Source organism: Manis javanica, chromosome 15 (genome assembly GCF_040802235.1).
Source record: "Manis javanica isolate MJ-LG chromosome 15, MJ_LKY, whole genome shotgun sequence".
Lineage (NCBI taxonomy): Eukaryota > Metazoa > Chordata > Mammalia > Pholidota > Manidae > Manis > Manis javanica.
This window is the reverse complement of record NC_133170.1, coordinates 6,738,228-6,763,561: the sequence shown is the minus strand read 5'-3', so window position 1 is coordinate 6,763,561 and position 25,334 is coordinate 6,738,228. Positions and strand designations below refer to the sequence as shown.

The window sequence follows — 25,334 nt, the reverse complement described above, 5'->3', positions numbered from 1 at the left end:
ATGTGACTGGTTGGTCCTCCTTCCCTTTGCCCTGTTTAGAGTCAGGAACACTCCCGGCCACTTTGGACTAACGCCTTTTGAAATAATGTTTGGAGCCCCGGCCCCGCTTCAGTCAGCACATCTTCATACATTCCCTGAGTGTGCAACTAATAAGTTTTTGCTTGAAAGGTTACAAGCCTTGGAGGCTGTGCAGAAAGAGGTGTGGGCCTCCATCAAGGAAGCCTATCGGCCAGAGGACCTCTCAGTGCCTCACCAGTTCCAAGTGGGAGACCCTGTCTATGTGAGAAGGCACCGGACAGGAAACCTTGAGCCACGGTGGAAGGGACCTTTCATCGTCCTCCTGACTACTCCCACAGCTGTGAAAGTAGACGGCGTCTCTTCTTAGATACACGCTTCACATCTAAAGAAGGCACCCCCGTCGGACCCGGACTGGTGAGTAACTTGGACTGATAACCCCCTTAAGCTTTGCTTGTGTAAAAAGAATTATGCTGTTAGTAATTCTGATGTTTCTGCCACCTCCAACCCACCAAAACCCTAACCCTCATGAACCCAGGCTATTAACATGGCAAATTGTTACTCCGGCCCCTGATAGCCAGATGATAGTTCAGTTGCAAGGCCAGCATCCTGTAAGGACTTGGTGGCCCACTTTGACGGTAGATTTGTGCACTCTCTTTAAACATGTTCTGCTTTCCTGAATGTCTAACCCCCTCAATACTGGACATGGGGGGTCTGGAACTGTCAAAGAACTTCAGAACACCTGTTTTTACGTGTGCCCAGCCCCAACTAGCAGTGCGCAAGTTTCCCAATGTGGTGGGAAAGAAGATTTCTTTTGCAAAAATTGGGGCTGTGAACAAACAGGGACATGTCATTGGATAGACGGAAATGCCGGGAGCTCCCCTCCAAGCCTCATAAGAGTTAAAAGAAACAGTACTCAGACTCAATGTATGACCAGCTCCACCTGTAATCTTATTGATATTTCCTTTACCGAAGCTGGAAAAAGGGCAAATTGGGAAAGAGGGCTCATGTGGGGATTAAGACTCTATCAGGAGGGATATGATAATGGAGTTGTATTCACTCTTAGACTCAAAGTAGAGACCCTCCCGGCTATTCCAGTAAGACCAAACGTTGTCTTACCAGATGAACCTCGCCTCCCAACCCCAGCCCCGAAGAGAACCCCAACTCCACCAACAAACCCTGTCATTACTTCAGCTGTCCCCGTCTTTGCTCCTAGCCCACTGACCTCCTTTTCTAGCAACGGACAGCGCCTCCTCAACCTCGTTGAGGGAGCTTTCAGAGTCCTAAATGCCACCGACCCTAAAACTACCAAATCCTGTTGGTTATGTTTTTCTTCTGGACCACCTTATTATGAAGGGCTGGGATTGTCAGCTGATTTTAAGAATAGAACCAGCCACGAAATTTGTAGTTGGGGCAGTCATAAAAAGCTAACACTAACCGAAGTGTCTGGAATAGGAAAGTGTCTAGGTACGGTTCCCGCCACGCATAAGAATTTATGTAATGAGACCATCCCCATGATCCCCACAAGAGAAAACAGGTATTTAGTCCCACCACCCGAAGGATGGTGGGCCTGTAATACTGGACTAACTCCATGTGTTTCCACCTCTGTCTTCAATTTCTCCCACGAATTCTGTATAATGGTCCAGTTAGTACCCAGACTAATGTATCATGATGACTTCTCATTCGTGGCAGAATTGGAACCTAGACTAAGGCATAAGAGAGAGCCAGTCTCACTCACTCTAGCTGTATTACTAAGAGTAGGAGTCGCAGCCGGAGTAGGAACAGGGGCGGCTGCAATTATACAAGAGAACCAACATTATGAAGGACTAAGAATAGCTATCGATGAAGATTTGAGAACTATAGAACAGTCCATTTCTAAACTTGAAGAGTCCCTAACCTCCCTCTCTGAAGTAGTGCTGCAAAACAGACGAGGGTTAGACTTACTATTTCTAAAAGAAGGTGGATTGTGTGCAGCTCTAAAAGAAGAGTGCTGCTTCTATGCAGACCACACTGGAGTAGTAAGAGACTCAATGTCTAAACTAAGAGAAAGATTAGATCAGCGAAAGCGAGAACGAGAAGCTAACCAGAGCCTGTTTGAATCCTGGTTCTCTAGATCCCCATGGCTTACAACTCTAATATCCACTTTGGCAGGACCCCTGCTTATTTTTATATTGCTCCTCACCTTAGGTCCCTGCATTTTAAATCGAGTAATAACCTTTATTAGAGAAAGAGTGAGTGCTGTGCAGGTGCTAATGCTAAGACAACAGTATCATACCCTCACACATCAAGAAGAAACCAACATTCCATGATTAGAATGTTCAGTAAAAGAAGTGGGGAAATGTAGGACCCCAACCTCCCTGAGAAATAAGTTAGCCTAAGAGTGGCCATCCTGAAACCTAAAAAGCCATTCTGATATATGACTCAGAGTGAACAACCGAAACCAGGTAACTCCTCTGGAAAAACAAGTTAATCAATCATGACTGCTGGCAGCGGTAACCTTTCGGTTAGTTAATCATAAATACCGACCCTACCTTGCTAATTCACCCTAGCAATAAGAGAATGATCTTATCTTGCTACACCCCCAGGACGTGGCGCCAACCCAGAAATCGTAGGTTTGAAAAATTACTGCCTTTGTAGAATTGTTATCTTGCTATTACAAAATAATCTGTAACCATGGTAATCCTCTAGGGCTGAATGCCTCAGAAAATCCTATATAACCCCTTAGTTGTAAGCGCTCAGGGTCCTCGTTGAGACCCGCTGCATCGGGCTGACTTGGACCCCAGCTAGTTGGCTTCTGAATAAATTCCTCTTGCTTGTTGCATCAAGAAACGTCTTTAGTGAGTGATTTGGGGCGGCGCCTTCCTCAGGGGAATCCAACACTTCTAACATTAATGATAGATTTCCGGTTGAGTTTTCTTCCATTCTATGAAAAGAGATTAGACTCTCCCATCACATTATTTTACTACTGATTCTGTCTTTAACCACTTGTACTGAAATCTTTTATATCTAGTTTTATATTAATTCAAAAGTGCTAAACAATTGCATAAAATGACACAACTTTTTTCTTAGAATTTATTAGAATTATTAGAACATGTTTGCTAATGAACAGATGCCTGCTTTTCTTAAATTACAAACAGCATCATCACTTCGCCCCCTTTTTCTCTCTTTTCTTTATCTTTCCAAACCGTGTACGTCGGTGGAAACCTCTGGGGCAGCCAGTTGGGCTTCCTCTCTCTCTGTAGTTGCTAGTTATTAGAACAAAAGGTGATTTGTCTTATTTCTAATTCTGTTTGCTTGGCTTCCCAGGGAAGCAGACCCTAAGGAAAGGATCTGAAAGCAAGTAATTTACTTGGAAGGTGACCCCAGGAAACGCTGGCTGGGGTATGGACGAGTCATACAGGGACAAAAGGCAGGTGAAGAAAGGGTGATTATCAAGCCAGTTACCATTGTGAGCCACTGTAGCAGCAACAGTGACCAATGTTGCCAGTTGGTGCAGAAAGTACACCTTCCAGTCATCCCACCGGAGGCGTGAGGGAGCTGGGTTGTTTATGCGCCGGCTGCCGTCAGTCATGGCCTATGGACAGCTGGCCACCAGAGAAGACCCTCAGGCAGTCAGAGGTCAGTCAGACATGCACTGTGGGGTCAGGAGTATGGATGGGGGCACCAAAGTAGCAGCTACAAACACAATTCAAAGCTATTTATCATAAATGTTGTATCATTTTGTATGTTTTGGAAAGGTTAGATAATTGGTATCAATTTATATTACTGGTGAAGGTAGGAGCTGAAGAGGAAGGCCTGAGGTGATGGAGGTGGCTTAGGCTTGAATGTAGGGACCTGAATGACCGCCAAATAAGAACAAGCAAGGCGTATTTATAAAGAGCTTGCTGAAGCTAGGGAGTCAGTCACCATCACTTGAAATTGAGTAGAGACTTAAGGCAGGCAGAGGAGTTGGAAAGCTGTTTGGCTACAGAAGTGGAAAAAGAGAAGCCTTCCGGTGTGCCTGGACTGGAGGTTGTTGGCACAGGAAAGCTGGAGGCGGACTCCTAGCAATGGAACCCCCTATGTGATTAGCTAGGGGGCCATATTTGGCTTTCTCTGCTTGTTCCCTCTGCTCTGGAAGCCAGAGCAAAAATTAGGGAGGCTGGCAGCTATTGACCATAGCCTGGCATACCTGGAGTCTTCCCTTTTTTCCACTATAAAGCTTTCCCACTCTGCCTGCCTTTGAGCTCCTGCTAAAACACAAATGATGGTGGCTGACTCCCTTGCTGCAGCAAGCTCTGAATAATAGCCTTTTTCTGCTCTTATTTGGTTGGTCTTTGTTTATTTCCACAGACCAAACTATTTTTACTCTCACCCGCATGCTCCTGTATTTTCTTTGTGCCAGCAGAATCAAACTTCTCACTTTCCCCAAGCAGAACCACAGCTTTTGGGATGTCGTTGCTGCCTGCCTTTGCTCACGTTGTATACCTCCACCATCTAGAAAATCCCTTTACTGCTTCCCCAGCCGATGGAACAAATTGTACTCATTCTGCTCCAAAGCCCAGCTCAAATATCACCTCATCTGTGAAGCATTTCCTAACCCTTTCAGGAAGAATTAATTGAGCCCCACTTCTGTTAGCATGACTTTTCAAACACTATCATAGCCATAGTTTTTCAGGTAGTGTCTGTATCCCCTGAGGTAGAGTGTAGTGTATCCCCTACTCCTTTGGGGTGGGCTGCATTAATTCACCTCTCTATATATTGCTTTTCACATTTAAAATACTTAGTAACTTTGTGAAATGAAGTTGATTTAAATTCTTACTCCAACCTTATTTTTACTATTTTCTATAAAACCAAAGGTGAAGGGAAGAATTGGCTATTGCCTAATTAATTTTATTGGCTAAACAGTTACTTTGTGCCTCAAAATATCTATTTTACTGTTTTTAACCTATCTCGTTTGAAAGCCTATTCAAGCTCAACATACCTACACTGACATCTCCCCCTCTTTCAAGGTCCTTTTTCATTTAAAAAGAATGCTTCTGATTTTAACATTTTCTCCCATTCTGTAGGTTGCCTTTCTCTTGATTGTTTTTTTGCTGTGCAGAAACTTTTTAATTGATGTAGATGCACTTAATTTGTTTTTACTTATTTGTTTTACTTTTAGCATCAAATCCAAAAATTCATTGCCAAGACCAAGGTCAAGGAGCTCTTTCCCTATGTTTTCTTCCAGGAGTTTTACAGAGTTTAGCCTTAGATTTAAGTCTTTAACCCATTTTGAGTTGATTTTTGTGTATGGTGTGAGATAAGTTTCCACTTTCATTATTTTGCAAGTGGATATCTGGTTTTCCCAGCATCATTTATTGAAGAGACTGTCCTTTCCCATTATGTGTTATTGGTGACTTTGTTGAAAATTAGTTGACTGTGTATAAGTGTGGGTTTATTTCTGGGTCCTCTATTCTGTTTCATTGTTCTGTGTGTCTATTTTTTTGCCAGTACCACACTGTTTTGATTACTATAACTTTGTAATATAGTTTAAACTCAAGAAATATATCACCATCTTTGTTCTAGTTGCTCAAGATTGCTTTGGCTATTATTTGGGGTCTTTTGTGATTCCATACAAATTGTAGGATTATTTTTCCTATTTCTGTGAAAAAATGTTGTTGGAATTTTGATAAGAATTACATTGAATCTGTAGATCTTTTATGGTAAAATAGACATCTGAAAAGGGGTTAATTTTCAAAATGTATTTAAGAAACTTATACAGCTCAATAGCAAAAAATCAAATAACCCAACTTAAAAATGGGCAGAGGACCTGAATGTATATTGTTCTAAAGAGGACATACAAATGGCCAACAGGTCCATGAAAAGGTTCTCGCATTACTAATCATTAGGAAATACAAATCAAAACCACAATGAAATATCGTCTTACATCTGTTAGGATGGCTGTTATACAAAAGAACAGCTAACACGCTGGTTGGGCTGTGGAGAAAAGGGGACCCACATGCACTATTGGTAGTTCTGTAAAGTGGCACAGCCACTGTGGACAACAGTATGGAAGTTCCTCAAAAAATTAAAAATAGAACTACCATATGATCCAGCAATTCCACTTCTGGTTTTATAGCCAAAGTAAATGAAATCAGTATCTTGAAGCAATATCTGCACATGCATGTTCTCTGCAACATATTCACAGTGGCCAAGACATGGAAACAACTAAGCATCTGTCAACAGATTAATAAAGAAGATGTGATGTGTATACATGTATAGATGGATAAATACATTGTAATATCATTCATTAAAAAAGAAAGAAATCCTGCCCTTTGTGACAACAGGACATTATGCTAAGTAAAGTAAGCCCGCACAGAAAAACGTTTATATCTCACTTACATGTGAAATCTAAAGACAAAAAATAAAGTTGTAGTAGTAACAGAGCAGAGTGGTGGTTAACCAGAGGCTGAAGGGTAAGAGGAACAGGAGAGATACTGGGCAAACGGTACATGCCTTCAACTGGAGGATGAATACATTCTGGAGACCTAATATACCACATGGTGACTATAGTTAATAGTGATGTACTGTAGGTTTGAAATCTGCCAAGAGAGTAGCATATATAAATTTTATATATAAATACATACAATTAAATATATACAATTTTATTTGTTAGTCATGCCCCAATAAAGCTGGAGGAAAAAAGAAGTAGACAGTAAAATACAACTAAAACCATTATGTTTTGTTAAGGCATAACTAATGAAACTACTATTGGTTTAAAAAAAAAAAGCAAATGGTATTTTTATGGCTGGGACACCCAATATAATAAACATGTAAATCCTCCCCCCCAGCCAAAAAAAATACTGAAAATTAGCTACCTTTTTAGGATTACAGGAAGAAATTATTAGCAATGCCAAAGGGTAGAGGTAACTATTTTGAGAATTGCTCAGCATTAATCCAGGGATGGAGACAAAAACGGATCTGGTTTCTTGGTCCACCATCAAACCAATATTGTTTAAATATATATTCGATATTTGTTTAGAGGTGATGTGATCTTTGGAGCCTGGACTCACTCAGCCAAACAGATGGCTCATAGCTACCAAATATTTGCCCGTAGAGACTAGTTCGGGTCGTCTGAATATGAGTCTTGGGGGTCTTATCACCCTACCACCTGGCAGTTCAGTAAAGATCTCTTCTAATCACAACAGGATGTCTTTAAGAGATCTGATCATTTCTCTCCGTGTTCCCTTACATCACCAGGTCCCTGAAATTTTGCTTTGGACCGATTCAGCTCACCGTCGTCCCATTTAAGAAAAACGTATTTCAAGAAAATGTTATTAACAGGTTTATAAAAATGAGCCGGCAGGAGCTGGTAGCTTCGCACTTTGCACTTCTGGCTTCCGCCACAGCCTCACCCGGCAGTGTGTGAGGCATGCACGCTGTGAACAGGACTCTCATTTTCAAAGACAACCTGTCTTCCTTTTCCCAAGGCTTGCCAGACATAACCTAACCTAACCAGTATCTCCCTCTTTGAGGGCTGCGGGCAGAGGCCGAGGGTCTGTTGTTAAATGAAGTACGTCCCCATGCTGGGGACACCAACTCAGGCAGGTCCAGTGACAGTGGGGGAAGGACTGGCTGCTGCTGACCACTGGACACATCTGCCGGCCATGCTGTGGCCCATGCTTCCATCGAAGGTGCACAGACTCCAGGCCACCTGATGATAGGGGAGGGGTACATGAAGTAAGGGAAGAACATAGGTATACGGATCAAAATTAACCTTTAATTTTTAAACCCGTCTGCTTGTGCTTCTTTTGGTGGGCAGTGTTCTGTGCCTTCACGTAATTGCTCAGTGTGTAAGGGAAAGCACTTACGTTAATTTTTAAGTGAACAAGAATAGAGGTAGTAAAATACAAAGTGGAGACCAGACTTGAAAATTCCCTGGACAGAAAGTTAAGCCATGTAAGCGAAACCTAATATAGCTTATTCTGCAACGTAAGCAAAATTTTTGTTGTTTCTCTGAAAATCATAAATGAAACCTAAATTGTTTTTCCAAAAATAGATTAAGAAGAACACTTTTAACCAATCCCGTCATTTGGAAAAACCCCAGTGCTATAACCAATCATTATAAAGATTAAATAGCTTCCGTGTTTTCACTATATAAGCCATCCTATAAAATGCCTCTGGGCTTTGTGGGAATTTATATATAAAGTATAAAAATCATATGTATAAGCACATTTGCCTTGATGGTTTGTTTATAGTTCATGATTGTAGTCAAGACAGAAACAGCAGATATAAATTCCCACAGGGCTTCACACCAGTGTTGGTTTAAAGACTCCTAGTTTTTGTACAGTTATATGTGCAATAAACTCTTAACTGAATGCAATTTTATTGATCTGATTTTATTTCTACCAGCTTCTAGATTTTGACAAGGGCCACCTGCCACCTTGACATTGGATTGCCATAAATTTTAGGATCCGGACTCTGTCCAGTCATGCTGCACAAAATATTTATTGTAAAGAGAAATTTAGAAAAACTTTGGGGTTTTAAAAAAAAGTGTTAGAAATTATGCACATAGCTCATCTAAAATCAGTTAGGATTTATTCATATTAAATTTTGTTTATTGATCCAATCAAAAAATGGGCAAAAGACCTAAACAGACATTTTCCCAAAGACATACAAACAGCCAACGGGCACATGAAACATTGCTCAACATCACTAATCCTCAGGGAAATGCAAATCAAATCACCATGAGCTATCACACACCTGTTAGAATGTGTGAAATTAATAAAGGGAAACCTCACTGAATCGGGAAGCCTCTGATGCCCTACCTGTCTTCCTCAGGTGTAGACTTAAGAAGAGGAGAGTTTGCAAGTCAGTACTAGTTTAGAATTTACTACCTTAGCAGGAGGTAGAGAGGTTTTTGTCTTCCCCTGCCAACAGCCCAGCCAATGAGAGGCTGCCACAACTCAGTGAAAATCCACTATCCTTGGAACTCCCTCTTTCCTCCAACGGACTTTTTGTTTATAAAAGCCCCTCCCAATCCCTCCTTTCCTCTGTAAAAGAGTATTCCTCTATTTTGTTCTCCAGACTTGCCTATGGTTCTGCAGTAGTTCGTTGGTCCCAATTGCCATTCTCTGCAATTCTGGATTGACGCCATTTTTGCAGGCAACATAATGGACAGCTTTATTTTTAAGGATAACATTGCTTGGTGATCAGAGGGGGCGCAGAGAAGACCCGCAGTAACTCCGAGGCTGGTGAGTAAGCAGGTGCCACCCGCACACTGCCGTGGAGCCCAACGGCTTTCTTGCAGACCCTGGACTGTGAGGGTAAATTTTCTCCTGGATTTTGAGCCCCACTGTTTTTGGGTTTTGAGCTCTCCGGACTTTGTTCAGTGTCTGTTTTAAGGCTTTGTCCTCTCCGACAGTACTTGTTTGGCATTTGGTTCAACTCCTTTTTGGAACTTTTCAAATTTACCGACCTGGTTTCTCAGGTTTATGTCTATCAGCTCACATGCTGGTGGGTGAGCAGTTTGCCAAACACCAGACCTGCCCGGAACGTCCTGAAAGGCATTTAGGGAAACAGACCTCTAACTTGGCAAGATGCTGGAACTTACTGGAAACCCCCACCAAGCAATTATAGTAGCTTTTTGTAAGCCTGTTGATTGGAACGCAACTCAGGTTTGCTCACAAAAGCTTGCTGAATGTGTTCATGATGATTACAGTTAACTTCAGGTAGGGTTTTTTTTTTAGTTCTGGACTTCCTTTAGATGTTGAAGCCACCCAGGTAACATTTAACTCTGTGTTTATTAACGGGCTAAACTGAGATCATTGTGTTTTAGTTAAAAGGACCAGCATGGAATGGAATGGAAAGCTATGGCCACTCCAGATTTAGTTCATTTGGCGAACCAGCTCGGTTGCATCCTAAATGAGTCACGTGAAAGAGAAACCACTAAAATTATTCATGTTCAACTCTGGCAAATGAAGGCTCCTAAAGAAAACCAATTTTCTGCTCTTAATTGCAAAGAGCCAGGACCCTGGAAAAAAGATTGTTAGCATCTGAAGAATTTTAGGGACCTGTAGCCCTCTAGCTAGCCTTTCCAAAGTCCTAATTCCCGATGGTGGGGCTCTGAGGATTTACAGGGGCTCTTCCCAGTCCTTCCTTTCAATCAGCTCAGGGAAACCACTCTCCAGATTGGGAATGAACCTCTCCCAGTTGTTTTTGACCCTGGAACTATACTCTTGGTGCTCAGCCCCACTGTTATAAAGCAGCCCCCACCTCAGCACTAGAACAGTTCAAATAGTGGGGTCTCTGAAAAACTTCAATGGGCTCCGTCCTCTGAACCTACTCCCTTTTGTTTAGGCCCTTTGAGAGGAGCACACCCATTTCTCCTTAATTTCTCCATCCCTATTCATCTGTTGGGCTAATATTTCTTAGATAGGTGTTATTCCAGAATTTCTCTCAAAAGGGAATAATTCTAGAATTTGACAGTAGTAACCAAATAGCCAGCCAGGGGGATTCAGGGATGCTCCCACATTTTTTTTGCTCTGTTTCTGACACACTACAGTTGAGTCTGAGGACACCAATCATTTGTCCCTGTTGCATTGGACTATTCTCTTTATGGGCAAAATCTTCAAGTGATATTGGCAAAATCCACAATGCACCTCCCATCAAGATTCAGGTAGATTCCTCCAAACCTCTTCCCAGAATTAATCAATGTTCTGTAAAGAAGCTCTTCAAGGTATTCAGGCCGTAACAGAGGATCATAAGCTCAGAGCCTCAGTAGCCCCTTTCCTAGTTCATGTAATATCCCAATTCCACCTGTGAGAAGACCCACTGGGCAAGGATGGAGGCTTGGTCAGGTCCTCCGAACAATAAACAACACCATTAGCCCTTGGCACCCTGTTGGTCCTAATGCCCATATGCTACTGACGTTGATTCCTACTGAAAGTAAATTTTCCAATGTAATTGATCAACAGTGCATTTTTTTTGTATCATTAATCTACAATTACATGAGGAACATTATGTTTACTAGGCTCCCCCCTTCACCAAGTCCCCCCCACAAACCCCATTATAGTCACTGTCCATCAGCGTAGTAAGATGCTGTGGAGTCACTACTTGTCTTCTCTGCAACACAGTGCATTTCTTAGTGTTAAGTGCATGAGAAGAGCCACTGCCATTTTCTTTCACTTGGGAAGGGTGCAAATACACCTGCACAGTAATGCCTGAGGGTTCCACACAGGGTGCTTCTTTTCACAAACCATAAGAACTGATTTGGAGGATGTAAAATGTGCTGCGGGCTCTGCTGTGTTACAGTACCTGGATGATTTGCTTCTCTGGTTCCCTTTTCAAGCCTTTTCACAGGAAGACAGCATCTGTGTTCAAACATTTGGCCTTAAAGGGACATAAATTCTCCCAAGAAGAATTGCATTTTGCTTGAACTCAGGTTCAATGCTTGGGGCATCTGATGTTGGGACAAGGACTACAACTGGGTGGAGAGAAACAGCTTAATGCTGACAGATGGCCTCTTGACCCTCCTGGCAGATTATAGGAAATGCCTCTAACCGATGCTCATTTTTCATGGTTTACTGATGGTCCTTCAGGAAGCGTGGAAGTGGTAGACATCACGCCAGGTGTACTTCTGCTGCTCCTTTTGAAGTCATCGAGATCGTGCATTTACCTCAGGCTACTGGGCCCAACAGGCAATTATACACGTTAATGGAGCCTGTACCTCAGCCAAGGGTAAAACCACAAACATGCCAATGGTAGGTTTGCCTTTGGGGGAGCTCATGGCTTTGGAATGTTAGGGAAACAGTGAGGCATCCTTACCTCCCATGGGGAGAAACTTAAAAAATGGCTCTTATGTCCAAAAATTAGTAGATGCCATGCTTTTGTTGACTGATCTTGGCTATCATTTAGTTACCTGCGTGTTCCAGACTCCACTTCCTGGAGGCCAAAGGAAAACAGTTTGCTGGTATTTCCACAGGAAATACTGCTGTCACAGAAAACAACAGCGCAACCTCTGTCGTGCCCCAAAGAGATGTTCTCCCAAACAATAGTTTGGAAATATTGGCAAGAGATACCCAACAACTGGTCCCGGAGAGGGAAAAACAATTGGAAATCTAATAACTGTCAGCTCAGTAAAAAGAGAGAACCCTGGTTTGGACCAAGTAACAATCTGGCCCTACCAGAAATTCTAAAATTCTCATGACTTACCACTGTACATGCATCAAACCACTGGTCTACTGACAAAAATGATAGTGTTTATGAACCAGTATCAGTGGGGGATTTATTAATAAGACTGCAAAAAATACCTACGTCGCCTTCCTACCTGTGCAAAGTACAATCCAGGGAAACCTGTTCCTACAAGTGGCTTTCATACAGCTTCCCTGTCTCATGGCCACGTGTGTTTTAGTCATGGTTTATGTGCTTACTCACTGGACCGAAGCTTTCCCCTGTGAGCAGGCCAGTGCTGCTTCTGTGGCTAAAATGCTGTTAGAAAAGATTATTCCCACCTGGGAACTCCTCTTGACCTTCACAGAGATCAAGAACTCATTTTACTGGCCAAGTGCTTTGACAAGTCTGTGCTTGTTCAGCCGGTTTTCCACTTCCGTTGTGCGTGTTGTCCTCAGTCCTCAGGGTTGGTGCACTAATGACACTATTAAGACTCAGTTGGCAAAATTCGTACAGATCCTCTGAGTAGATTGTCTGAAAGTATCACCATTGGTCCTTCTAAATCCCAGAACCTACTCTCTTTGGAACTCATAGACCCTCAACCTCTGGGACAGTCACAAGACATCCAATGCGCTTGGCCCCTGCCTCCTTTGACCTACAGTTGATAAAAGAAGATACATTTCAGTATTCTAAAGGCCAAATTGCTTCTATTAAAAATAAGCATGCTTTAGCAGAGCAGTCTTTTCACAGTGCACTCCTGGTGGATGAAGATCTTAAGCATCAAGACTTTGCAACCTGGAGATTTCAGCAATTGAACAGACACCTCCAGAAAGACTCTCTTCGACCTGGCTAGAAAGGCCTTTATCAGGTATTGCTAACCATCCCTTGTGCCCCTGAACTCCAGGGAGGACTCTCAGATTCAGGTGACATGTCTAAAGAAAACCAGACCCCGACGGTGATCTGAAAGTAAAGACTTCTAGGGATTGAAGCAGCCCGCATCTTACAAGACAGCTTTCCCAGGAGGTCCAGACTGGACCTGTGTAACTTTTCCCTCACTGTTTGCCTCCTCTATTTTGTGGAAAGAAAAAGGCCCTTTTCATTTCTTTCCTAAACCCCTGCAAAAAGGGGAACCTCTTCTTTCGAGAATGGCCTTTCAGAAACAGCCTCATCATCATCCCATGACAATCTTCCACTTGCTTTTTCTGAAGGTTTATCATTCACAAAGTCTTTCTTTCATCTGAACTGTTAACTGACTTTGGATCCTTATGCAAATTCATGGCCTTTGAATTTGCAACCTTACAGGTTGTATTCCTGGGCAACATTCATTCCCAAATAGTTCTGCGGAGGTAACAATACTGTTTTAAGACATCTTTGAAATTGTACTATTCTTGCAGGAAGTTCATTAGCTATTCCTTCATGTTTCTACCTGCGCTGTGTCTCCCCAGATGTGCTTGATCCATCCTTGCAGGGTGCTCTTGCCATGCTCACTATTTTACTTTAATGGCTGCTTTAAGTGGGGGCTTCCAGGAGGCACACATGACTTTGGGTTTGCACCTGTTGGGGAGACTTTCCTCCCCTGAGTCAGAATAAGTGCCAGTAGATATTTTCAGTTAGCTATTTTCAGACCTTGGGTCCCAGGTTAGAACCATTATGTGATGCAATTGTCATGTTACTTTTGCTTCTGTGCTTATTCCGTCAAACTTTAGTAAAAACCATGTACCCAATAAGGTGGTGCTGGCTCAGTGATTCAAGATGATGTCCAATGCTTACAGTCTTGATAAAGTTGGGCTAGAGATGGGAACTGTCTGAGAGTTCTCCTTCCTAACCTTCTTTGTTACTCGCATGTGGCCTTAACTGGCTTCTGTCTGCTGTGCACATTCTCTCTGATGGGACATGACAGCCAAGAAAGAGCCTTCCTGGTACTAAGGGGAAAAACCATAAAGATGATCAGTGCCGCTTTCAAAGAAAGACCTTGATGAAAAGGCAGAGAGTGTAAATAGTAGGAAACCTCGCTGATACGGAGTTGGGAGGCCATAGTGGAAGCTCTCACGCCCTACCGCTTGTTCTCAATTGCAGACCCAACAAGAAGAGACTTATTTTACTAGTTTAGCTACTACTTCACTGCCCCAGCAGGAGGAAGAAAGGTTTTCCTCCTCCCCTGCCAACAGCTCCGCCAATGAGAGACTGTCACAACTCAGCCAGTGAAAATCCACTATCCATGGAACTCCATTTCTTCCAATGGACTTTTTGTTTAAAAAGCCCCTCTCAATCTCCCCTTTTCCTCTATAAAAGAGCATTCCTCTCCTTTGTTCTTTCGACTTGCCTATAGCTTTGCAGTAGCTTGTTTGTTCCAAATTGTAATTCTCTGCTACTCTCAAATAAAGCCATTTTTGCTGGTAAAACAACTGACAGCTTTACTTTTTTTTTATTAAGGTATCATTGATATACTTTCTTATGAAGGTTTCACAAGAAAAACAATGTGGTTACTACATTCACCCTTATTATAAAGTCCCCCCCCATACCCCATTGCAGTCACTGTCCATCATTGTAGTAAGATGCCACAGAGTCCCTATTTGTCTTCTCTGAGCTACACTGTCTTCCCCATGACCCCACACATACCATGTGCACCAATCATGATACCCCACAATCCCCTTCTCCCTCCCTCTCCACCCACCCTCCCCCATCCCTCCCCTTTGGTAACCACTAGTCCTTTCTTAGAGTCTGTGAATCTGCTGCTGTTTTGTTCCTTCAGTTTTGCTTAATTGTTATACTCCACAAATCAGGGAAATCATTTGGTACTTGTCTTTCTCTGCCTGACTTGTTTCACTGAGCATAATACCCTCTAGCTTCGTCCATGTTGTTGCAAATGGTAGGATTTGTTTCTTTCTTATGGCTGAGTAGTATTCCATCGCTGACAGCTTTTCTTTTAAGGATAACAAACAGCTATCATCAGGAGACAGGAAATGACAAGTGCTGGTGAGATATGTGCACCGTGGATGGGAGTGTGAATTGGTGCAGCCACTATGGAAAACGGTATGGAGGCTCCCCCCCAAAAAATTAAAAACAGAACTAAATATCATCCAGCAATCCAAGTTCTTTGTATATATTCCAAGGAAATGAAAACAGGACATTAAGGAGATGTCTTCCCTCCTGTGCTCACTGCAGTATTATTCACAGTAGCCAAGGTATGAAGGCAACCTGAGTGTCCATCAACAGGTGAATGGATATAGAAGATGTGGTGCATATACACAGTGGAATATTGTTCATTGAGAAAGAAGGAAAGCATGCCACTTGGAACTACGTGGATGAATCTTGAGGACATTGTGCTACTTGAAATGAGTCAGCCAGAGAAAGGCAAATACCACATAGTAACGCTAATATGTGGAAGTCTAAGAAAAAGTCAAGCTTATAGAATCAGAGTAGAAAAAAGTGGTTAACAAGCACTAGGGAGTGGGAAAATAGGGAGATGTTGGTAAAAGATTCAAACTCTCAGCTATAAAATGAATAAGGTCTGAGAATCTCATGTAAAATGTGGTGACTATAGTCAATAACACTGTATTATACAATACAAACAAATTTGCTAAGAGAGTAGAACTTAAATATTCTCACCAAAATAAGTAAATGAATAAGGAGATGAGTGTGTTAACTAGACAGTGGAAATCTTTTCACAATTAAAAGATAATAACAATGTAATAAATTAAGATTGTATCCACTGAGTAATGAAAAATGTACATTATGGTGAAAAATGGTAGGAACTTGCCCAAGCTTCCACTTCTGCCTTTCACTTTGTTGATTTTGTCTTAGAATTCAGACCAAGAAAATTCTCCTCCTCCTCCTCTCCCTCCCTGCCCTCCTTTTTAAAAAAATTTTACCTTATTGAGGTATAATTGCCAGAACATTTTTTTTGTATCATTAATCTACAATTGCATGAAGAACATTATGTTTACTAGGCTCCCCCCTTCACCAAATCCCCCCCACATACCCCATTACAGTCACTGTCCATCTGTGTAGTAAGATGCTGTAAAATCACTACTTGTCTTCTCTGTGTTGTAGAGCCCACCCCGTACCCCCCCACATTACATTATACATGCTAATCGTAATGCCCCTTTTCTTTCCCCCCCTTGTCCCTCCCTTCCCACCCATCCTCCCCAGTCCCTTTCCCTTTGGTAACTGTTAGTCCATTCTTGGGTTCTGTGATTCTGCTGCTGTTTTGCTCCTTCAGTTTTTCTTTGTTCTTCTGCTCCACAGATGAGTGAAATCATTTGATACTTGTCTTTCTCTGCCTGGCTTATTTCACTGAGCATAATACCCTCTAGCTCCATCCATGTTGTTGCAAACGGTAGGATTTGTTTTCTTCTTATATTTGCCAGAACATTTTTAAGTTTCACAGCACTTGTAATTTTGTTTACTCTTTCAGTGTTTTAATAAACCATAGATAAAATTTCCATCCCTTGCCAGTAAACTACAGATATGGAAACACACCACTCAGAGCACTCCTGGGAGTTACCATCCCTGGACCCATCTAGGCACCTGCTATGTGATTAGTGATGTCACACTGGCCTCAGGATCTGCCCTCAAGATGCTTCGAGTCTGGGTTAGCTGAGGAGGAATGGTGGGAGGGGAAGGCAGCCCCACTCCCCACCGCCGGCTGTGTTCCAAACCATCCGGTGTGCACACTCTGTAGTAAAGTTTAATGAAAACATATCCACACCTAAGTACTGTCCACACAGCACACACTCCGTGTCCATCGGGGGCATGGAGTTAGCAGGGGAGCCTGGGCAGGAAATACAGAGACCAGGGTTCTCGCCCTAAATGCATCACCACTGTGCTGTGTGTCCCCAAGTAAATTATTTCATGTCAACAGCGCTAACTTTTTCTCATTTGTAAAAATGATGGAGCTTGATTTTAGATGTTCTCTATAGTCCCTTGAGATTATGTTTATTTGTCCATGTCTATCTATTTATAGAAACAAGATTGACATTTTTCTTTCTTTACACCTGCTCACATTATTCCTAACTGGCCTGCCAGAAGCAGGTAAAAGAGGCTGCTTGCCAGGAGGTGAGAGAAACCAGAGTGGGGGAGGGACAGGCGGTGAGCAAGGCGATGAGTTCTGCATTTCAGATGCCAATCTTGGGATGGCTGAAAATGCCTCCAGAGATTTGAACTAGTGGGAGTGTCAGCTGGTGGGTGAGCTGAAGGGTGGTCCTGGGTCTCAAGTCCTGGCCTGTGAATAGCTAAGACATTTAATACTAACTCCTTTCCCTTCAAGAAACTAGCAGGGATGTCCTGGAACAGTTCTGCAGGGAACTCACTTTACACGATCATCTGGAACACACACACACACACACGTATGTATAGTGCCGACATGGCTGAAGCAATACTCAGCTTTACACTATGTAATGCATTCTGTTATTTTCTATTCGGTTCTATTGTGTTTGTTTTTGTCTTTTAACTGTTGTCTTCCAAGAGCAGTTGAAAAGCATCGTCTGGGGGTTGAGGGAGTGTGGTCAGCAGCGTCTCCTTGGAAGCGGTGTGTGGACTTCAGAACAGATGTTTGCTCTTCGATCCCAGGCTTTCTGGGCTGCTTGCCAGGGGAGTGAGTTTATTGTGCCCCGTTTCTTTGAGTCCCCGTGCGGAGTCGCAGTCACCAAGCTCAGTCACGAGATGCAAAAACAGAACCGGTCTTTATTGCTAGTTCGAACCAGGGTCTCAGCAGCCCGTCAGAACACCAGACACAATCTGAGACCCTGAGCAAAGTTCCTTTTTTGCTTTTATACTTTGGAAAACAGCAAATACAGCAAAAACAGTTAGCAATTATGGTTAAACTGGTTAGGGGCTTTCTAAGGGGCAGATTCAGCAAAAATGGATAATCACAGTTTCTAAATCACAGTTTCAGCAAAATGGACATTTGCTCATTGTGATTTTCTAGCTTGTGGCTTCTCCGGGGATGGGGTACTTCCTTTCTCCTATTTTGCTTAGGACTGTGATTTTACTGATTTTGCTAATGACTAAGGTTTTATACAAGATGGGGTGTGTTAGGCTAAGCTTACAAAATGGAGTAAGTTATGTCAAGCTAACTTTTTAGTGGTCCCCCCTTTTCTTTTGTGCCTGAGTGGGCATTCTTGTGCCACTATATATTCAATTGATGACATTATTGGCGTAGCACTTCATAGGCTCCTTCAAGGTCACCATTTCGGCACTGGTAGCGGCTACCATAAGCTGAGTAGCGCTGAGGCACGTCTCGTGTACTGAACTAGGCGGTTAAGGATGCAGGGACCAAAGATGAGAAGGAGCAGTAGGATTGCAAGGGGCCCAATGAGGGTAGATGAGCCATGGGGAGCTGTCAAACCATCCGTGGTACCAACTCCGGGTCTCTCGGTACTCTCTCTCTCTCTCTTTGCTAGTCCTTCTCTGACTTTGGCTAGAGATTCTTTTACTATTCCTGAGTGATCTGCATAAAAGCAGCACTCTTCTTTTAGGGCTATGCAGAGCCCTTCTTGCTGCAGGAACAATAGGTCTAAACCTCTTCGGTTTTGAAGAACTACTTCTGCGAGGGAAGAGAGTGAGGTCTGGAGGAGAGAGATGGATTTTTCTAAATTTTGGATGTCTAAGTCTATGGCTACCCGGAGTTGTTGGTAATTTTTCCCTTGAAGGGCTAAAGCAGATATCCCTGTCCTAGCGCCGGCTACTCCTAGGCCTAGTATCAGGGTTCTCTCTGGCTCCAGTGAAAAGGTTCTAGGGTCCAGGCAATCTGGTCTGGAGTGTGGTAGGTAAGTCGAGGCAGGAGTTGGACCATGACACAGAAGTCTTGAGTTTGGTTTCAAATTGAGAAGCTGATACAGGGTGTTAGGCCTGTGTTGCAAGCCCACCAAGCATTGGCATTTGGGAGAGCATACAAGTCTGCCTGGTCTATGGGGCTCCGGGTGTTTGGGTCTACTGGGCTCGAAAATGTCTGCTTGCAAAGGCTGCTAAGGTCAGGGGGCACTTATCCTAGGCAAGTTCCCTGCGCATGCACTTCTTGTGGGGTCAGTTTGTACTTTAGGCTTTGACTCCATCTACATTGGTTGGGATCTTTGGTTTGAAAGAAGTTGGCTTGCAGCCCTATAGCTTTGTAGAAGGGTGGTTTGGCAGAATAGCAGAGCCAACATTCAGAGGTCAGGTCTGGGTTTATGGCATTTAAGACAAAGTATGTCTGATTGATGAGTTGCCACACACTTGGGAGCTCAAAGTCTGCTTCTAGGCGGGGGGCATTTTGTCTTTGTGGGGCTACAGAGGTACCTCCCATGGAGATAAGACCAGCTATAAGACTCAGCACAGTGGGCCAAGGAGAGGAGATCAGGTGACCAGAGGCGCTCACAGCTACAACTCCCGTTAGCAATGTATGGTGGATAAGAGTGGTGGGGGTATGGATAGGGAGGAGCGCTGTGCTTGCCACTGGAGCTTCTCTGTTTCGGGGAATTTCAGGTTTCTCAGCAGAGGTGCTCTCGTTACCTGGGCCACGGTGTGGACTTACTGGAATTACTACTAGCACTTGATTGGGGCGGGGGGCGGGAGGAGCTGACGCTGTGTCTGGGCTCCCTGGAGCTGTGACTATCAGCTCAGTTCTCAGTTTGATCTGGAGAAGAGTTCCAATTGAAGGTGTCTGATAGAGAAGCAGGCCCCAAGTTAAACCTGACGGCCATCGCTTGTCTTTCTTCCCTGCCTCTGTGAAGTGGACTTTTACTAGGTTGCAGTTAGGATTGTACCAAGTTTGGGTGCATGGCTTAACAAATGAGAGAACAGTGAGATTTGGGGTTATTGGCCATTTGTGTTCACCATCATTGGTGGTAACACAACTCTATTGTGCACAGTAAAGGGACTCAACTCCTCCATACTGAATCTTCTCTGGACCTCTTCGAAACCCAGGACATGCATAAAACTCATTTTGACTTACAGAGATTCGGTGCTGCCTTCTACTAAGAGGGGCTCAATGGCGCTGTCCCTTTTTCCAGCCTCCCCCTGCTATCTCTCCGATGTCTGCTACTTTGTCCAGGTTAAAATACAAATCCGAGAACCAGGTGTTCAGTGGGGCTGTGCCGGAGGTCTCGTTAAAGATTGTATCAGTCTTTTCATTTATCTGGATCCATGTCTGCTTGTAAGGCCGATGAGGGTTTATCTCTGCGCAGTTGTCTCTCCAGTTGTTGCGCAGGAGCAGGACTGGTAACCACTTCATCACCATGCTGGGCAGGAGGTTTGGGGTGCTCTCGAGGTCTCAAGATCCGCAGCTTCAGGGGGTTATCAGGGGGCTGCTGCATGGTCCACTCTCCGGCTTGTCCTTGCTCCAGCTGGGTGGCTCGGCGTACATGGGAGTGGTGAATCCACAGCCCAATGCTGTCTACCTTGAGGGCTGTAGGGGTGGTAAGGAGCACAACATAAGGCCCTTTCCATCTAGGTTCCAAAGTTTTGGAATGGTGACGTTTTACCCATACTTCTTCTCCAGGTTTCAGGTCATGCTGTGCCTCTTGGCTGCTAGGGTTTCCCCAAACAGCACGTAAGAGGGGCCACACCTCCTGGTGTACTTCCTGCAGCCCTCCTAAGGCTTCCTGAAGGGCCGGGGGTCCCAGGGATTCAGGAGTTGGGGCTGAGCGGGGTAAGATAGGAGGGGGAGCCCCGAACATGATCTCAAAAGGGGTCAATCCCAACTGATAAGGTGTGTTCCGAGCCCGGAACAGGGCAAAGGGAAGGAGGGTCACCCAGTCCCCGCTAGTCTCTAGTGCCAGTTTAGTGAGGGTCTCTTTTAGGGTTTGATTCATCCTTTCTACCTGTCCTGAACTCTGGGGGTTGTACTCACAATGCAATTTCCAATTTACCCCCAGGTGGGCAGCCACCCTCTGTATAACCTCTGCAGAAAACGCTGGTCCATTGTCTGATCCTATGGTCAGGGGCAGGCCATATCTAGGCATGATTTCTTCTAGCAATTTCTTACCCACTTCTAGTGCTGTCTCTCTCTTTGTAGGGAATGCTTCTACCCACCCGGAAAAAGTGTCCACCATCACTAGCAGGTACCGGTACCTGTATTGGCCAGGTCTCACCTCAGTGAAGTCTATTTCTCAATGCTGCCCTGGTGCATGGCACCAAAGGCGAAGTCCTGTGTGTGCCTCTTTAACAGCCTGGTTGCATTACCTGGCAGGCAGTGCATGATCTCAAAAGAGCTTGTATGTGAGCTTTGGCTCTCAGGATCTGGATCTTGGCTTTCCCTAAGAGCATTCGGGTCTTCTTCTCACCCAGGTGAGTAGTGGAATGAAAATTAGTTAGTATCTGGTTCCCTAGGGTCTCGGGTACTACTAGCTGTCCGTTCCGGTCTCGGTACCATCCAGTATCTGTCTCCTCTAGCCCAGGCTGTCTCTCAATCCACTGCATGTCTGCGGAGGAGTACTCGGGGCTCGGGGGCAGGGTTCCCATACCTGGTGGTGGTATCTGGTGCAACTGTAACCCGAAGACTTGAGAGGTTGTGGCCCATCAGGCAGCCTCATCTGCCTGGCGGTTGCCCAAGGCCTCTGGACTGTCTCCCTTCTGGTGCCCTGGGATATGGACTACTGCCACCGCCCAGGGCTCATGTACTGCAGCCAGCAAGCGGAGGATATCCCTTTGGTTCTTAATGTCTTTTCCTTCAGCCGTGTGGAATCCCCGTTCCTTGTAAATGGGCCCGTGCACGTGGAGGGTCCCGAAGGCATAGCGGCTATTGGTGTAAACCATCAGTCGCTTTCCTCTTCCCTGCTTGAGTGCTTCTGCCAGAGTTATTAGTTCTGCTTGCTGGACTGAGTGCCTTGAGGCAGAGTCTCTGGCAAGACAACTCTTCCCTCCTTGTCTACCATGGTGGCACCCGCATACTTGTGACCGTCCCGGACAAAGCTGCTTCCGTCTGTGAACCACACGAGGTCGCTGTTACTCAGTGGGGTGTCCTTCAGGTCTGGTCTCACGGTCATGGTTTCGGCTACAATCTCATGGCAATCGTGGAGGGGAGCCTCTCCGGATGGGAGCGGTAGCATTGTTGCTGGGTTCGGCGCGGTAGGAGGCGCGAACTGCATGCGTGGGGTGTCTAATAAGAGAGCCTGGTAGTGAGTGAGGCGGGTATTTGTCATCCAGTGCCCTGGCAGCTGGCGCAGCAGTCTTTCTATCACATGGGGTGTGGTGATGGTGAGGGGCTGCCCAAAAGTAAGTTTATTGGTGCTTTTGACTAATGGGGAAGTGGCTGCTATAATCTGGAGAGAAGGGGGCCATCCGGCCGACACTGGGTCTAACTTCTGAGACAGGTATGCAACCGGGCGTTTCCATGGGCTGAGAGGCTGCACCAAAACTCTCTTGGCTATTCCTTTGGCCTCACTGACATACAGGTGAAAGGGCCTCTCTAGGTCCAGCAGTGCCAGAGCGGGTGCCTCTAGTAGGGCCGTCTCGTCTTCAGCCTGTCAAAGGCTTTTCGGTGAGTTTCAGTCCATCCCCAACCTGGGGCTTCTCTGCTAGCAGTGTAGAGGGACTGGGCTATTTCAGTGAACCCTGGTATCCACAGGCGGCAATATCCCACTGACCCCAGAAATTCTCTCACCTCTCACACAGATTTGGGTTGCAGTATCCACAGGACAGTCTGTCATTTTGGGGGTCAACCATCTCTGTCCCCCTTTTAGGCAGTAGCCTAGGTATCTTACCTCTTGCTGGGCTATCTGGGCCTTCGCAGCGCTTGCCCAATACCCTAGGCGCCCAAGCTCTCTCAGGAGGTCGACAGTGACCTGCTCGCACTCCTCTTGTGTTGCTGCGGCTAGGAGGAGGTCATCCACATATTGGAGGAGGGTCACTTCTGCATGTCTGGCTTGGTATTCCTGAAGGTCTTCTCCCAGGGCCTTGTTGAAAATAGTGGGGGTTTTTTGAACCCCTGGGGCAGGCGAGTCCAGGTCAGTTGTTGTGGCGTCTCCTGCTCACTATCAGTCCATTCAAATGCAAAGAGATCCTGGCTCCTGGGGGCCAGGGTGAGACTGAAAAAGGCATCTTTGAAGTCCAGGTTGGTGTACCACACCTGTCGGGGCTCTAGGCTGTTGAGCAGCGTGTATGGGTTCAGGACAGTGGGATGGATGTCCTCTGTCCTGGTATTAACAGCCCAGAGGTTCTGCACTGGGCGGTAGCCCCCTCCTGGTTTCTGCACGGGGAGTAGCGGGGTGTTCCAGGGGGATTGGCACTTTCTCAATATTCCCGCTTTCAGTAGACAGTGTATGTGGGGGGGCGATCCCCTGTTGGGCTTCCTGGGGACTTGGGTACTGTCTTACCCAAGTCGGCGCAGCTCCCGGCTTCAGGTGGATAATCACAGGAGGTCGGTGCCGCGTCTCTCCCAGCCCTGCAGTCTCCGCCCAAGCCTGGGAGATCTCCCGTAACCACCTCTGGATCTCTGGTGACAGCTTGTGACTCTGCCCAGCTGGTTGGTAGAGGCGGTACTCATCTTGCAGGCCCACGGTCAGTACCTGCAGGGGTCTCCCTTCTCCGTCTGTGACTTCCATCCCATGTGGTTGGAAATGATTCTGCGCATGGACTTTTCTTAGGAGATCTCGGCCCAGGAGGGGAGTGGGGCACTCCGGAATTACCAGGAAGGCATGTTGAACAGTTTTTGACCCCAATTTCACTTCTCGGCGGGTGGTCCACGGATAGTACTTAGCGCCAGTGGCCCCCTGTACCCAGCTCTTTTGGGAGGAGATGGGCCCGGCACTCTGTGTTATAACAGTGTTGAGCTCCAGTGTCCACCATAAAATGCATCGGTTCCCCCTCAATCTGTAGAGTTACTCAGGACTCGGGGAGGGGGCCCGAATCCCAACCCCCTCAGTCACTGTCTTCTCCCGCATACATCACCCGAGGTTTAGGGGCCCCATCAGGTTTCGGTCCTCGCGGGGTATAAGGGCAGCGCTGATGGGGTCACTCATTTTTCCAGTGCCCTATTTCCTTGCAGTGGTGGCACCGAGTGGGCTTTGGCCCTTCAAGCCCTGCTCTTTCTTTTTCCCAACTTTTCCAACCTGGGCTTCCTGGGCAGGTGCAGCTGGGAACCCCTTTCCAAAATCCTTTCTCTATTCCCCATCTCTCTGTCATTGAGGGGCCCGGGGGACCTCGGGGCGGACAGCCGTCCTGGGCCCCCAAGTGGAAGATGCGGGCTAGCTCCTTTCGATCCTTCCAGTTTTCTTCTGCCCTAACTTTCCTCTCTTCTATCTGGATCCTGTCCTCTCTCTCCTTGGGGGTCTCTCGGTTGTTGTAGACTTGCTCCGCTATTCGGAGTCGGTCTCCTATAGTCTGCTCCCGAGTCTATCTTCTGCAACTTTCTCCTGATATCAGGGGCTGCTTGGTTAACAAAAGCCAAGACTAAGGCGGCCCTTGTCTCATCGGCTGAAGGGTCTAGGGGAGTATATTGTCTAAATGCCTCCATTATTTTCTCGAGGAAAGTGGCTGGGCTCTCGTGGGGCTCCTGTCTAACAGAATTTACCTTGGCCAAATTAGTGGGCTTCCTGGCAGCTGCCCAGAGACCGGCCATCAGAGTCTGGCGGTAGACTCGGAGACGCTCCCTACCTTCTGCCGTTTCAAAGTCCCAGTCGGGGCACATTAGGGGGAATCCTTCATCGATGAGGTGGGGCTGCATGGTGGGTCAGCCGTCGATGCCTGGCACCAGCTTGTGGGCCTCCATGAAGACTCTCTCTCTCTCCTCGGTGGTGAAAAGTACCTGGAGGAGCTGTTGGCAGTCCTCCCAAGTAGGACTGTGAGTAAAAAGGATAGATTCTACCAGGTCAATAAGAGCCTGGGGTTTCTCAGAGAAAGGGACATTTTGGGTTTTCCAATTATAGAGATTGCTAGAAGAGAAGGGCCAATATTGGTAGTTATGACCTCCATCGGGCCTCCGAGGCCCGATTGCTCGGACCAGAAAGGCTTGGACGTTGGAGTCGTACAAATCCGTGTCCGTGGAGGCAGAGGATTTGCTAGTCTGGTGTCTACCCCTGGTTCTGGTGCCAAAAGCCGGCCCCACTTTTGGCCGGCCCTGGGCGGGGCCAGCCTGTCTGGGTTCAGGGTCCTCTAGGAACGGACTGTCGGCCCACGGATAAGGGGGAGGCGGAGGTGGCAATGCTGGTGCAGTGGGTTGGATTGCCTCAGTCTCTAAATCAAGGACTTTAGGATAGGGGCCTGATTCT

The 25,334-nt window shown here is 45.6% G+C and overlaps 1 long non-coding RNA gene across 1 annotated transcript in view; it reads left to right on the top strand.

The window, feature by feature from the left end:
• Window positions 1-5,182: 5,182 nt before the first annotated feature.
• The window catches only part of LOC118970434 (uncharacterized), a 56,410-nt gene continuing 36,258 nt past the window's right edge, over window positions 5,183-25,334 (top strand). The window contains exon 1 of the long non-coding RNA XR_012125817.1: window positions 5,183-9,302. This is a non-coding gene — a long non-coding RNA (uncharacterized lncRNA). The remainder of the gene's footprint in view (window positions 9,303-25,334) is intronic.